The following is a 16,752-nucleotide window of genomic DNA, read 5'->3' on the forward strand; positions in this document are numbered from 1 at the left end:
GGCAAAGCACCTTAATTAGCACATTAATTAACTGTGAATTAATAAAATAAGAATAATATATTTAACCAAACTAGTATTTCTAAAACCAACAAGTTGTGCACATCTCTATTACACACAGCTAACTTTACCATCAACATGCTAACAGTCACATCTTTAAGAGCTAATCCAAATATTCACAACTCTAATAGAGCTCAATGTCATCTTCACTGACCGCACCGCCATAGCTAACAACACATTTAGCAGGTACATGTCCTTTAACATCCTGCTGGGGATTACCAAACCAAACTCCCTGCTACCTCCATTAGCTGTCAATATATGCATTCTTAACCTTTTCCACAGAGCCAAGCTAGCAGCAGTTTTCATGCTAAGCTAAACTAGCACCCTGACCTTAGCTTTATGTTTGATGGTGCTAAATGGTATCTAACTCTTAGCAAGAAGATATATATACAGTAACAGTTTTGGACATGCTTACCCATTCATACAGACAGAAAATGAATATGATAGATTTCATAATTTATCAAACCACTCTGTTAAATCTGTCTTTAAAAGCTTCCATGGCTCCATTTACATGTTAGCAGCTTTTGTTGTAAGGCAGACTGGGGCTTTGCTGACTGGGGAAACTTGAGAGGGAAGCTGAAACAAGCACCTCAAAGACCTGTGTTTCTCATACATTCCTGTGTGCAGTCCCCTTCCTGCTGCTGGCCTTTTGCCCACTTATACATTGTGCTATTGTGGCCACCTACCTGTCGCTGCAGCTTCACTCTTACCAATTCTGCGCTTCTCTGGCCATTCCACATTTAAATATCACAGTTGCGGGCATTAACGTCTCACCACAAAGGGTACAGGAAGTGAAATAAACGTTCACCGGCCTTTCAGGAAAAGAAACCTGTACCGGCGAAGCAGTGCATGCGGTGGTTTGCCGTGATGGTGGGCAGAGAATTGGACCGCTCTGCTGGCGTGGGTAGCATTTGTATTTTCACTGCCATGAGTGCCTGCGGTGCCGTGCGGGGCTGGCTGGCAGGCTAGGGGAAAAAGACCCATCTGTTGTATGAGATTATTTCAAACCAGGAACAGCACAGGATGTCACCTGTTTGTAGAGACTCAGGGGAGGTGGGATTATGGGGAAGCATGTATGTGTGTGCGTGTTTGAGAGAGGAGGTATGAAAGTGAATTTCTCAAGACAATGTGTTCTCTCATCCAGTCTAGTCACAGAACACATGTATGTGTGTTTAATGTGAGTTAGTATAGCTGCCAACTTAGCAATGTATACATTCATCATAAATAGACTCCCTGAAGAGAAAAGAAGATGCAGCATCCTTTAATTTATTGTATTTTTTGCAGTTCTTTCATACACTGACTTCAATTATCTGAATTTGTTCTATTTTTAAACAGTAACCAAATCTTTGCTGCTGCAACAACTCAGAAAGTTTCATCTAATCGAATGTCTGCAGGAAATGGACAGATGACTACAAGATAGCACTACCAGCTTCTGGGAGGACTTAATCATATCTGATTAGAGTCCCCCCGTTTTACATGATGTTGTTTTCGGTTAAATGTGCATTAGAATCTATGTTGTTCGTGCCAAAGATTAGGGATAGGCTGATGCATGGATGTAAAAAGAAAAGAGATAAATGGGAATCTGCTGAGCTGTTAAAACTGCCTAAAAAGTGCGTGTACGAAAAGCCACCAATAACCTCCTTTTATGCACAGACCAGTTTCATTTTCATCTGAACTTCTTCTCTACATACACAACTGTTCTTGTTTTTTCTTTTTAATATTGGTGTCTGGCTAAATGCTACTTTGATACCACCCCCATTTTCAATTTTACACTCAGTTTAGACTCACACTTTGTTCTTGCCTTAATCATGAATTTAATACAAATCAGCCTTTATTATTTGATTTAGGTACATGATTAAAATATTAAGTCATAAATGTTATTTTGCATATTTTATGAATAGCTATACTTGTGCATATATGCATGAGCAGTATAAATGATGAATGAGAACGAGGCGTTTTAAGAACGTTTCTACGTCTAGTATAACCATGAATGCAGTGGACAGAGAAAATGCAGAGGACACAGATGGTATTTTACACTGTATATTATATATTACCTATCCAGGAGCTATGGAGCAACATGAGGTGTTTTAGGGTTTTTTAAGTACTCTCTTTCCTTAAGCTCTGTTTTTGGTTTCCATTTTGATCTTCTGCTAATCTGCTAAATGTTCAACTGTGTTCACCACCTATTTGCCAACTATGTTTATGTCTTATCAGTTATTTGTTTGTGTTTGTGCTTTGAAGCTTTATGAGCATCTACCATTGCAACAATAAATAGATTTTAAAAATTAAAACTTGTTATAAAATGGTGTATATAATTTGTAAAGATGTGGAAAAAGAAGGATTTTTACAGGACTGTGCACACTTACTGCTTCCACATGAATTAAGAGAATAGGCAGCAGCCAAGTGCTGCTAATAAAATGTACATGATTAACTCATCATCGTCAAGTGTGAGCACTTTCATTAAAACTAAAGCTCTGGCAGTTTGCTGCAGCATCCTGCTGTGTTAACGCCATGCAGCAATCTTCCTAAGAGTGGACATCCCAGCAGCTTCATCCCAAGAATGAATCCCAAGGCCCGACCGGGCAATGCTCAGAGACACAGAAAACCTCAGAGCCTTGGTTAGCAGGTTACATGTTCATGACAGTGCAACTAGAAAACGCTTGAACAAGTATGGCTACTTTGGAAGGGTTGCCAGAAGAAAACTTATTTTCTCTATAGAGTACACTTCAGTACAGCTTAGATTTGCAAAGCTGAATCTGAACAAAACACAAGACTTTTGAGCAATGTCGTCTGGACAGACTAAGGTGTTTGGCTTTAATACACACCAGACGAAAACGCTGCATATCAGGACAAACACCTCATACCAGCTGCACACTGCTTTAATGGTGGAGTGATGGTTTAGGCTTGTTTTACAGCCACAATACCTGAGCACCTTGGAGTGACAGCTAAAACTTGGTTGAAATGGGCTCAACAGGACAATGACCCCGGGCACATCAGCAAATTTGAAAAAAAAAAAGAGAAAAGAATCAAGATGTTGCAAAGGTCCAGTCAAAGTCCAGATCAGAACTGCCTGAAGTGCTGTGTCTTGCAACAGACACTTGCCCTATAGCAGCTGTGATAGACTCCAGGCCAGTGTTTCCCAACCACTGTGCCGCGGCACATAGGTGTGCCGTGAGAAATGATCAGGTGTGCCGTGGGAGATTATCTGGTTCCACCTGATTAGTACTCTAAGCCAGCGGTCCCCAACCTTTTTTGCGCCACGGACCGGTTTATGCCCGACAATATTTTCACGGACCGGCCTTTAATGTGTCACGGACAAATACAACAAAATAAAACTAGTACCGGTACTGAAAAAAAAAGAAGATTTATAACACATGTGAAAAGACCCAGGAAAACCTTGCTTGAATATATTATATTGCGCAAATGAATTCACTTTTTGACTTAAACTCTACCACTGAAAGTCCAGAAGCTCAAATAATATTATAATAAATAATTGCATCTAAGAAAACCTGTGACATAGATTACAGTTTCCTATTCCTCTGTCAAACACATGTAAATCACTTAATGATATAAATGCTTATTGCAGGCACCAACTACTAAGTATTAATGCTTCTCCACTGGTAATGTTTCTTGACTTTCCAGGAAGATAAATAGACAGAAGTTGTAGTTTTGAGGTTGTAGAATTCGGCTTTAGACAATTCATCAGTTTAGATAATTTGGCTAAACTGTTGCCCTGTGGGACTCCATTGTCTGCTTTTAAGAAGCTAATTTGGCTAGCTTTTAAATGATCGTGACCAATATAAACCATTCCCCCCAAAATAGGATAAACCCTAAATTGTGAAAAACTAGAACTCTAAGCTTTAAAAAAGTGAAAACAGTTGAAAATGCCAGAGTGAGATGTGCCCACTGCCTGATCAAATCCTCAATGGTGATGAAGCACCACTGAGGGAGTCGGACCTTCGGCCAAGGTTAGAATGATGCACCGCCTGCATCCTAATGGCTGTAAAGCAGAATCCCTGTCTGCGGGTGATGAATGAGTGTCATGTCATCAGGGAAGGGGAACTAGAGGAGGAGAAGAGGAGGACGAGGAAGATAAAATTTGGCTCTAGAGATGTTGCCCACAGGATGCTCAGCCACAGACCTCAGGAAGCCCTAACCCCTTCACTCTGCCATCTGTGGCTCAGGGGTGTGTGTGGCATATGTGAGTACAGGAATGTGTTATTTGTGCATACAACAGAATTAGTTTAAGCAACTTTTGCGGCGAGGTAATATCAAGTAATTTATGCTGCGTTCATAAACATATATGTTACCAGTGCTTGTTTTAATGTTACATTTTTAAATGTGTTTTTCTGGATATTTGAATCTCTTTACACACCTGTGCGTGTTTGTACATTCTTGCTTGATTTGTCATTTTTGCGTCCCTGTAACATTCACACACACACACACACACACACACACGCTCAGCACCTCTATCACCTCTTGCACCTCCGTCGAGCAGAACAGATGGGAGAACAGGAGAGAGGGTTCCCACGTCCGCTCCTCCACTTCGTCCAAATTCAAACCATCGCAGCCCAGCCTGCCTCGACCCTGCCAGAACCACAGTGACTCAGCCAAAACACACACATGCGCACACACACCTCTGTTGGAAAACATACACTCCAAAAATAATGTGACACACTCATATTCAGACAAGCATGATTAAATACACTTTTTTTAAGCCACACATTCACATAGAAACATACACACACACCAGCCACATCGTCTCCCCGATGGTCGACCGATGCCATTGAATTAAATTACGATGAAGTAATCAGAGTGATGTTTGCAGCAAACAATCTCACATCTTAGGTTAGAGAGAGTTTGCTGCTAAAATGCAGCTTGTGATCCAAATCTGTAGCCAGGGTGAGTATTTGTTGCAGCTCAATGACAGGAAATGGTGCCAGATCACTGCACCTGTAATGTCATTTGTAGCCTACTGTTGTGCTCTAAATTGTGGGCACAAGTTGCAATAACAGGATAATGGCACATTTCCCTAGCTTAAATAACGCCCTCTTGAGTCAGTTGCTTCAAAGGTATCATCATAAATCAGTGGAGATTGGCACAATATGTCCTCTGCTGAGGTAACCTGCTATTTGCTTACCTTTTTTTATAATATGCTAAAACAAAGCAATGTTTGAGGGGCTTCTATATTATAAATTTTATAAGACAAAATCTGTGATTTATCGGGTATCTTTTGCAAGAAAACTTATCAGTTGGCTCTAACTTCAAAAGTAGGCCAAATGTTAACCTAGTTAGCCACGCTATCAAAGAGGTTACACTTTCCATCCTTTATGCACTGCCTCTCTCATGATCTTGGGAGCATCCTCCATTGTTTCCCTTTAATACATGGTCACCTACAACTGCCTCATTTGAAATCAGGCAGACAAGATATCCAAAAATAGATTACAAATTAATGCCTGCATGAGTTTGTTATAGCAATAAACTGTTTACATTAAGTGAGTTACATAGGAATATCTTTCTGGTTAATGCTAACATTAGCTAACAATAGCATCTACTTTTCAAACAGTGGAGTAATTCCAGTGTGTGACTAAAAGAATGGTGTTTCAAATGGAAGTGAGAGAGCACTTTCACGTTGACTCTTTTTAGATTTCTGTCATGGTGTGCTGTGTGCAGGCAGGAGAAGAGGACCCAAACGCAGGAAGAGGCAGCTTTATTGCGCTGTGGCAGAAACTCCAAACATAAACTCACAAGAACAAACCTAAACTGAAAACACAAGGCTAATAAAAAAAACACTAGGAAAACCCTGGAGATGAGAGACTGGGAGCACGGAAGCAAAGCACACAGCTTATTGAGGGTACGACACGAGGTAGGAACAGGTAGGAACACAGCCGGGAGAAACAAGACCTAACGAGACAGATGTGAAGCTAGAAACACTGATGTAAGACAAACCTTCAAAATAAAACAGGAAACAAGAAACAATTCACAAAGACGCAGACTTGTAACTGAACTACACCTAAAAACGAAACCCTTGACCAGAATAAACTGAAACATAGATTTATAATAATGCTCAACAAAGCATAACAAGAGAATCAGAATACAACCCACCTATCCATCCATTCGCTTCCTCTTATCCTTTTCAGGGTCGCGAGGGGCGCTGGAGCCTATCCCAGCTGTCATAGGGCGAGAGGTGGGGCACACCCTGGACAGGTCGCCAGTCTGTCGCAGGCAGAATACATCCCATAATACAAAATCAAACCAAAACATAAGAACTCAAGATGCTGGTTCAAAATGACCCAGAAGCGTGACAATTTCACTGGGAAAGCACTGCCAGCCTTGCTTGCTCTGACAGAATATCACTGAGAAAAGATTACGATTTAGGATCAAATACACACTGTTCTAACACAAGGTGTTTGTTAGAAATCTCCTCTTTCTATTTAACAATTTTCAAAGTACAAAGAATAGTGTTTAAATAAGCAGCTGTTTGCTAGGAAGTTCTTTATATCACGTTGAAGAAAGAGGGGAAAAGAAAGGTGGCGTTCATTTATTTCCACTTTATAAACTGTCAGGTAATTGGTTTATATGTTTATTTCTTTTAAAACAATCACAGTTCGAATGAAAGACAGTAGACGCAAGGTGAACATGCAAGATGTAGAACTAGTGAAGGTACATGAGTTTAAATACCTGGGGTTAACCACCCAAAGTAACAGACAGTGCACACGGGAGGCGAAGAAGAGAGTGCAGGCCGGGCAGGAGACAAGTGTCAGGGGCAATTTGTGACAGAAGGAATGCAGGAAGAGTAAAAGGGAATGTTTGCAACATGGTAGTGAGACCAGCTCTGATGTTTGGTATAGAGATGGTGACATATCAACAAAAAACAGGAGGCTGAGCTGCGGAGCCCCGCAGGGGACATGGGAGAAAAAAAAATTAAGACGGACTTTTGCGAGATCTCGCAAAAGTCAACTCACAGTCCTGATCTGTAGCATGCTCGACATCCCTACCCTTGTCACTCTTGCGAGATCTCGCAAAAGTAACTCGGGATCTCGCAAAACTTTTGCGAGATCTCGCAATCTCGCAAAACTACGGAGCCCCGCAGGGGACATGGGAGAAAAAAAAATTAAGACGGACTTTTGCGAGATCTCGCAAAACAAACTCGGGATCTCGCAAAAGTTTTGCGAGATCTCGCAAAACAAACTCGGGATCACAAAGGTTTTAGCCGCATTCTTCCCGTTAGCTCGAAGCTAACGGGAGGTCGAGACCTACTACAGCCGGGAGGAACACCGCTTTCCCGGCACATCGTGCCTCGACCTCCCGGTCGGCTTCGAGCCGGTGTCCGAAGAATGCGGCTAAAAGTTTTGCGAGATCTCGTTTTCCCGAGTTTGTTTTGCGAAATCTCGCAAAACTTTTGCGAGATCTCGCAAAAGTCCGTCTTAATTTTTTTTTCTCCCATGTCCCCTGCGGGGCTCCGTACAAAACAAACTCGGGATCTTGCAAAACTTTTGCAAGATCTCGCAAAACAAACTCGGGATCTCGCAAAAGTTTTAGCTGCATTCTTCGGACGCCGCCTCGAAGCCGACCGGGAGGTCGAGGCACGATGTGCCGGGAAAGCGGTGTTCCTCCCGGCTGTAGTAGGTCTCGACCTTCTTCGGCCTTCGACCTCCGGTTAGCTTCGAGCTAACGGGAGGTCGAAGGCCGAAGAATGCGGCTAAAACTTTTGCGAGATCACGAGTTACTTTTGCGAGATCTCGCAAAAGTCCGTCTTAATTTTTTTTTCTCCCATGTCCCCTGCGGGGCTCCGTAGCAAATAAAGATGCTAAGATATTCAGTGGAAGTGACCAAAATGTACAGGATTAGAAATTAGTATATCAGAGGGACAGCTCAGGTTGAGCGGTTTGCAGACAAAGTCAGAGGTAAGGCAGAGATGGTTTGGATGTGTGCAGAGGAGGGAGGGTGAATATACTGGACAAAGGATGGATCCTCCAGGCAGGAGGAAAACAGGAACCTCTAAGGAGGTTCATAGATTTAGTTAGAAAAGACATGCAGAAGGTTGGTGTGACAGAAGAGCATACCAGGGAAAGGGTGGAGGCAGGTGATCTGCTGTGGCAACCCCTAAAAAGACCATCCGAACAGGTAAGAAGACAGTTTACAGAACAATTAGTAAGTCCAGCTGTCACATAAATAGCTTATTCTTGAATCTGAAATTGAGCACCACTATACTAGATGAAGAAACTCAAGTAAAGTACAGTTTTCAGGTAATTGTACTGCACAAAAAGCTCTACACTGTACAAACATTAACAATGGCTCTGCTCCATTAAGCTTCTGCCTTTGAGCTCATGGGGTTTTGGATTGTAATGGATGTTATCAGTTTACACGAGTGCTTACCCTCTACTTTTGTTTAAACCGTGAAATGCCATTCCACACCTCTGACTGAAAACAAAACTCATTTACAGTGTGAGTAAATCACCAAACAGTACTACAATCTACCTGCCTCGCTGTGAATCACCCGCTGATGCTGCACCCCGCTCATCGAAAGCTTTCACAGTTTTACATACCAGTACTGTTCTGTTAAAACCAGACCATTGGCTCACTCTCTCTCTTAACAGAGAAAGAAATGGCATCAGAAAGTCTCAAAATCGATGACTGTTTCATGCGGAAATCATCTCTCTTTCTTTCTGTTCTCCACTGCCTGAGTCCCTTCTGGCTGTTTTTATTCTGCAATGACTAGAGTCAGGGGGACAGCCGGAGGACGGGCACAGAGAGCGACGAATCGCAGTACAGGGATAAAGCTGGGTAGTAATCGATAAATAGCTGGCAAAGGGCTGGGGCCTGGGATAAACAGTGAAGATTGCTCTGAGGGGCTAGCATTGATGTGTGATTAAAGTCAGAGAATCCCACTGCCGCCCGGAACTTGTGAGTGAGATCTCTGACGCCTGGGTAATTGGTCTCAGGAAAATCAATGGATTTGGTGAATGAGCCAGTTCCAAGCAGCTGGACAGTACAGAGTCGACACTGACATTTTCACCTGAGGCTGAACCTGACATTTGTGTTTGAATCGGCAAAGGTCTGACTTGACTGCAGCTAGCAAAAATATTGCTGAGAAGTATAAGTGCCCCTGTAGACCCTGCAATCATATTTTCTGTTGTTGTTGTTTTTGGTTGTTGTTTGCTTGCTTGTTTTTATTGTGTTATTTAGTGTTTACATGAAAATGTAATGCATAGTCAGTATTTTATAAGCTGATTACAGCAATCTGTTTGGCTCTAGAGGGGGAAATAATTCATGGCACTTCATTAACTTTGTATGATGTGAAGGTGCCTTCTTGACAATTCCCTGTGGTAGAAAAAACAAGAAAAGAGTGAGAAATGCCTAACGGGTATATGATCCAAGATTCAAGTTTTGTTCGTTTGATTTTTTATTTTTAAGCTGCTGAATTGAGTCTTTCATCAGGTCAAAAAACTAGATACCAGCAGAAAGATTGAGAAACTGATAGCAGTCAGTAACCCAGATATCGTAATGTCAGTTTTAGGTCTCATACTTTTGATATTTAAGCTGAAGAGTAAGTAAGAGACAGTGTGTAGCTTGTACTACAGCTTGTATGTCAGTGAAATGTGTTTCAATTAGAAAGCTGCAATTAATAAAGCATTTAAGCGCTTTAGCTAGCTACAGTAGCTAGCTAACACCTTAGCTAACATTAGCATTCATACATAGGATACTAAAATAACCCCCTTGAATATGCAATACAGCTAAATCTAATATTAGATTTGATACATGAATACATGACTGCATATTTGGGCTAGTGAAGGATACAATAAAGGCGATATGGTACGTGTATCCTTAACTACACAAAATAAAGAGAGAGCAGCTTAATGATTCTTTCTGAGACGTTACTAGCTGAGCTAACTTCGGACACACATAAACATAGATGGTTTTTATCTACTCTGGGCTGACAGAACCAAGGAGAGCGTTAAGAGAGGAAGGGGTTAGGCTGTGTTTGTGAATGACAGATGGGCACTTAACTATCACAGAGACACTTTGCAGTGCGGACATTGAGCTGCTAGCTGTTAGCATGAGGTCGTATTATCTACCGCAGGAGTTTACACATGTATGCCCCCCCAGGCTGTTGCTGCAGCCTGTAATGGATAACATTGCAGGCTGCAGCAACAGCCTGTAATGTTATCCATACTGTTACCAGCAGACTCCAAACACAGCGTCCCCATGAAATTTAATAATCTCCATGTTCTCCACTCTGCCCACTTTTACCCAATATGTTACCTGCCACACCAGACACAATAAAACGCTGGACTTATTGTAGACCAACACCAAGGAGGCATAAAGCTCATCTCCTCAAGGCTCTCCTCAAGGAGAAGAAGAGAGCCTCTAGATCAGGAATGAGGAGGAGATTAGAGCAGTGCAGAAGGAACTGAGAAGGAGGCTCAGGGATGGAAGAAACATTTATAGGAAGAAGATGAAGGACCAACTACAGCAGAACAACATCAGTGTGGTTTGGAAGAGGCTGAAGACAATTTCAGGTCTGGTCAGGTGGAGCTATCAGGAGTGGCCCACCACTTTCCCAGTGGATACTGGACCACCTCACTGGCCGCCCACAGGCTGGTCTGCAGTATGGAGGCCCTGCAGGGAACTGTCCTGGCACCGTTCAGCCTCTACACTGCAGACTTCTCCATCAACTACCCAGGCTACAAAATTCTCTGATGACTCTGCCATAGTTGGCCTCATTACAGGTGAGGATGACTCAGACCCACCACACTGGCACACGTGAACACAGGTGACACTGAGAAGGTGAACTCTTATACTGTAACTACCTGAGTTTTCACCCGAACAATAAACTGAACTAGAGTCACAACACTAATGCTCTTTACAGGTAGGGTCGGAGCAGAGTCTACCCTCTGAGGAGACTGAAATCTTTTGAAGTGCAGCAGGCGCTCTTGAAGACCTTTTTTAACTCTATGGTGACGTCAGCCATCTTCTTTTGGGCTGTTGGAACAGCAGTTTATCTACAGCTGAGAGGAAGAGCTCATTAGGAAGGCCAGCTGTGTCCTAGGACGCCAGTGCAGGTGGTCAGAGACAGAATAACTTTGGTAAAAATAACATCACTCTTGGACAATGTCTCCCACCCCATGCATGAAGCTATTGCAGAACTGGAGAGCTCCTTCAGTGACAGACTGCTGCATCCTAGATGCACAAAGGAGTGTTATCGCATGTTGTTACTCTCAGCAAATTTTAGACTTAACCATCACTGCTCCCAACAAATGCAATAAGTTGTTAATATTATAATTATATTATAGTTGTTTCTATTGCTGCAGTGTTCTAATTTTCTGTTTTAGTCTTTTTTCTGTTCTTAAATACTTAATAACTGTACAATATTTCTTCCCTTATGTCGTTAATTTCTTTTTGAATCTGTCACTTTGCTGCTTGAACAACTAAATTTCCCCAATGAGGGACAATAAAGTAATCCAGTTGTTAAGTGATGACGTGACGAATCCTACTACCGGGCCTAAAGTAGTCTGCGTTTAATATGGCTTTTGTGTTGTTAACATGTTTAATGTTTTGTATTTTCTTCTATTTGATCTCAAAAAGCTCCTAAAATAGTCAGTGATCACTGTTGACCTCCCTCGGCTTTTATTACCGCTAATCATTTATTTAAGCTCAGTTTTTAAAACCTTAGGATGTAACTACAGCCCAGCCCATGCAGCAGTATATGAATGACTAACCTCGTATTGTGGATGGATTATCTCAGTTGTTCTCCTGGCTGAAGTTTGGTCCTTTTACAGCATCCTGCCATGCGATTACATTTGTTCCTGACCACCGAGAACACTCACGTTAACTTTTATCGAGTGGAAAAAAAGTTAGCTTGTTTATATTATGCTAACATAGCTGTGTTGCTAGTGGTCACGTAGCACAGCTAGCCAAACTTCAGTAACCCTACGAACGTCACTGCTGTTTAGTTTTCTGTCTTCATTTATGTTGGAAGTGATAACAGAGCTGTATGTTTTAATTTGTTTCCAAAACCCCGCAGTCAGGACATGCTATATTGTATTTAGATAGAAGCTAGCGAGCTAACTCCCTGCTAACTTCTAACTCCGTTAAATGTCAGAAATTCCGTTTTCATGGATGCCTGGATGTTAAACTCAGTTGTTACACCTGGTAGAGCAGAACGCTGATCATTTTATTAAAGATGAAAGACTTTAGACAGTTTTTCAACACGGCTAGTGACGTCAGACTGAACAATCGGATACTCCTCCACTTGTCCAGTTTCACCAAGTTGTATTCTAACTTCACAAAACTGAACAAGAGGACCAAAGAAGAAGCTGCAGACCTAAAAGACTATCTAGAGCAGTTAAACAGTATTTGAAAGTCATGTCCTTAAGAAATAGGAAAAAGAATCCAGCAAAGACCTGACAAGACCTGAGAGAAGAATCTGGTTGTTCAGTTGATCAGCAACTGTTTGCTGAAATCTCCTTATAAATACTGTCAGTGGATGTGTGGCTGTCAAAGGGGACATTTTTGGTTCAAATGATTGCAAATATATACAAAAGGGTTCAGGAGATGTCTACAGTGTCTACAACCATCTGTAGATGGTAAAGCTTCAGTCATGGATTGGCCTCCCCTGAGCCCGGACATAAACATTATTGAAGCAGTGCAACAGAACAAAAGGCAGAAACATCCAAAGAGGAGCTTTGAATGTCCTTCAAGACGCCTGGAGAACTAATCTGAAGACTACTTTAAAAAAATTATAAGAAAATCAGGCTCTTTGTAGAAATGTTTGTACATTTCAATTGACTCTGCCTATTTTCCATATTCATAGAAAATGTAAAGAAATAATGTGTGGCCTTTAAGTTGTAAACTTAGGAGAGATTCTCTAAATTAAAATATTGAAATACTATCAAATGTTCTCTTTATTAGTTTGACATTATTGGATAATTTAAAAAAATCTCCTTCAAATGATTATGATCGCCTTCTTTCAGACCTGTAGCACGATCAACAGGATACCGCTGATGTGTGAAGTGATTTTGTGTCATTATTTGCCAAAAGCTGTAATCAAGACGCTAACAGCAGTTTTAATGTAAAAATGTAACGAGCGTTCAAAGAACAGGTGAGTCGTGCTGGTGGGTGTTTTCTATACAGGAGTGGAACCGGAGTTTCTGCCAGAGAGGAGATAAAACGATTGCCAAGGTGGGTTTCACAGACTCCTGTGATGTTCTCAGTTTCATTCTGAGACCTTACCTGTTTGTATCTTGAGTGGCAGCTGGCAGGCGGGTGGAATTCCAAAATGGCAGAAAGAGATTTGGTGAAGAGTAGGCAGGCAGGTGAGTAACAGGCAAGTGTTATCCTTTACAAGCGTACTGGCCAGCTGGAATGCTCAGGTATAACCGGAAGTGTCTGTTAAATTCCTCATGGAAACAGGAATTCAGGAAAACAGGGTATCCATTCTGGCAATGGGTGGGCAAGTGGAGAACAGACGAGAAAGCAATGCTAGAACGCAAAAAACATGTAGGCTAGGACCATGACACCACACTCTGTGATATTTAAGGTAATATAGAACAGTTCAGTGGCCCTAATAAGCAATCATACAAATATACACCAATTAAGCAAAACATGATCAGCTTCCTAATATTGTGTTGGTCCTTCTTTTGCTGTAAAATGACACATTGTGGCATGGACAGACCCCTGAAGCTGTGCTGTGGGATCTGGCACTAGGATGTTAGCAACAGTCCTGTATGTTGTGGTGTGGAGCCTCCAAGGATCAGACTTGTTTGTCCAGTTTGAGCTACCCTGTCACTGGTTCACTGCTGTTCCTTTCTTCCAAACTGGGAACACCCCACAACACCTCTAGCCTTTGCAATTTGGCCCTCATCAAACTCACTCAAATCCTTATCTTTGTCCATTTTTCCTGCTTCAACTTTGAGGACAAAATGTTCACTTTCACCCTCCCACTCACTATCATGTGTAGATAGTAGATATAATCAGTGTTATCCACGTCACCTGTGACGTGTCCCTTAGCACAGCGGTCCCCAACCCCCGGGCCTCAGACCGGTACCGGTCCGTGATTCGTTTGGTACCGGGCCACGAGAGTTGAGGCTCAGGTGTGAAATGTATGGTTTTCAAGGTTTTTAGCGTTATTTTCTTTTCGTTTTTATCGTTAACTCTGTTTTCCTGGGTCTTTTCACGTGTGTTATGAATAAATCTTCTTTTTTCCGGTACCGGTACTAGTTTTATTTTGTTGTATTTATCCGCGACACCTTAAAGGCCAGTCTGCGAAAATATTGTCGGGCATAAACCGGTCCGTGGCGCAAAAAAGGTTGGGGACCGCTGCCTTAGCATGTAGCTTAAAGTGCCTTTGTGGCTGTTAGCATGGCTGCTAATCTGACAGCAAACTCTTGTGTTTTTTCAGAAATATTTCACGAGATTGTTCTGATCAGTGTCTGGGGCAAATGTTTTGTGGCTAAATCCCAATCTTAATCTTTTTTTTTTAATTAATGTCTCCCATAAAGAGTCAGATCCAGTATTTCTGTGTATAATGAAGAAATGATGAATTTGCACACCTTGATTAAAATAATGATGCTTTGATTCCTAACTATTGAGTTCAGCTTAAACATATCAGAAAAAGAAAAAGGTTGTAATGCTGAAGCTTATATAAGACATCCCATTCTTTTAGTGTTTTCCAAAGAAACAAAGCGCAGCTTTTTGTTCCCTCATAAAAGTCTCTGGCACAGCACAACATACATTCATCCCACCCTTACTGAGCCAGTAATGATGTGTACAAGCATAGACAGGCGAGCAAATGTAAAGTGGATATTTATAATTATTGTGCTGGTTCAAATGGCTGCATTCCTCTGTGCCACGTTTTAATAAAGAACCAATTTGTCAAGGACAATAAATTGTGACAAGTGGAATCAGGTTGGTAACTTGATTTCTGCAACCCCAACGTCGTCTCTTACTCTGTTCAACATGACAGATTTCGGTTCCACGGGCCCTTCATTTTCAAAAAGGTCATTGATGATGCGGGGACACATCAGCACACATCTGATCGAGTGACAGCTGTGCCTGCGAGCCATCTTTCTCACAGCACAGACCAATTAGAGAGGGTCTTGTATCAATCACAAATCAAATAACATCTCATCAAACCCCCTGTCTGTTTTTGATTCCCCCTTGCCCCCAAGAGATCCACGGGACTCCCCAGATTTCATCTCCATCACCCTTCTTTGGGCTTCTGACTAGAGCCCATATCGTATCTTAACAGTGCAAAAACTAAACAGATGAACATGAACACACATCTTCACATACAGATACACACACACACACACTGCCCAGGGCAGTGAGGGACAGTGCAGGTAGCCAACCCAATTAACACCTTAATGAGGTGGTCCCCAGTAGCTGTCGGATGTGCTCTGCACACACAGCCGAATGCACAGCTCTTATTTTCTGGGACATAGCATCCAAGGATCTTACAGGTCAACTATAGCTGGATTCTCTAGGTTCAAAATTTCCTGAAGGGCAGCCAGCATAGATGAACATCTTTTAACACCCACTGGTGTCAAGACAACCATCTCACCCTCAACGTCGCAAAGACAAAGGAGTTGATAGTGGACTTCCGGAGGTGCAGAGAAGTACACACCCCCATCACCATCAACGGCGCTGCTGTGGAGAGAGTGAGCAGCTTCCGGTTCCTTGGCGTACACCTGGCTGAGGATCTTACGTGGTCAGTACACACAAACAAAACAGTGAAGAAGGCCCAGCAGCGCCTCTTCTTTCTCAGGAGACTGAAAAGATTCGGCATGAGCCCCCGCATCCTCAGGACCTTCTATCACTGTGCCATTGAGAGCATCCTCACTGGATGCATCACCACCTGGTATGGCAACAGCACCGCCTACAACTGCAAAGCTCTCCAGCGAGTAGTGCGGTGCTCTGAATGGATAATTGGAGGTGAGCTTCCCTCCCTCCAAGACATCTACAGGAAGCGGTGCCTGAGGAAAGCGGGGAGGATCATCAAGGACTCCAGTCACCCCAGCCATAAACTGTTCAGACTGCTTCCATCAGGAAGGAGGTTCTGCAGCATCCGGTCCCGTACCAGCAGACTGAGAGACAGCTTTTTCCATCAGGCCATCAGACTGCTGAACACGTCATAGACACCTCAGCTTCACTACTGGAACTTCAACATTATGCACTCCACACTGTACATAAATGCCACTTGTTTTGCACATATTCAACTCTGTATATTTTATATATTTTATTATTATTATTATTATTATTATTATTTTATTTTATTTTTTTACTATTTAATTTGTAAAAATGTGTATACACACACACACACACACACACACACACACACGTAGGAAAATATTTAGTATACACATCCAGAAATGCATACACTATTATATATTGTACATATATTTATTAGTTTCAGGTTGGCCATTCTTGTATTTTGCTCGTTTGTGTTGTTGTGTTTGCACATCTCTGTTGCTTGTGGGGCTCGCACACAAGAATTTCACTCGCATGTGCTGTGCCAGTGTGCCTGCACATGTGATGTGACAATAAAAAGTGATTTGATTTGATTTGATTTTGATTTGATTTAAAAAAAACACAACTGGATTAATGCATAACTGCATAAATCACTAGTGGAGAAACCCAGAATTTGCAGACAAACCCCAGTTCTCTTTGGATAAACTTTGCTTTCCCAGTGCA

The sequence above is a fragment of the Maylandia zebra genome, linkage group LG15 (assembly GCF_041146795.1).
Source record: "Maylandia zebra isolate NMK-2024a linkage group LG15, Mzebra_GT3a, whole genome shotgun sequence".
In the NCBI taxonomy this organism is placed as follows: Eukaryota; Metazoa; Chordata; class Actinopteri; order Cichliformes; family Cichlidae; genus Maylandia; species Maylandia zebra.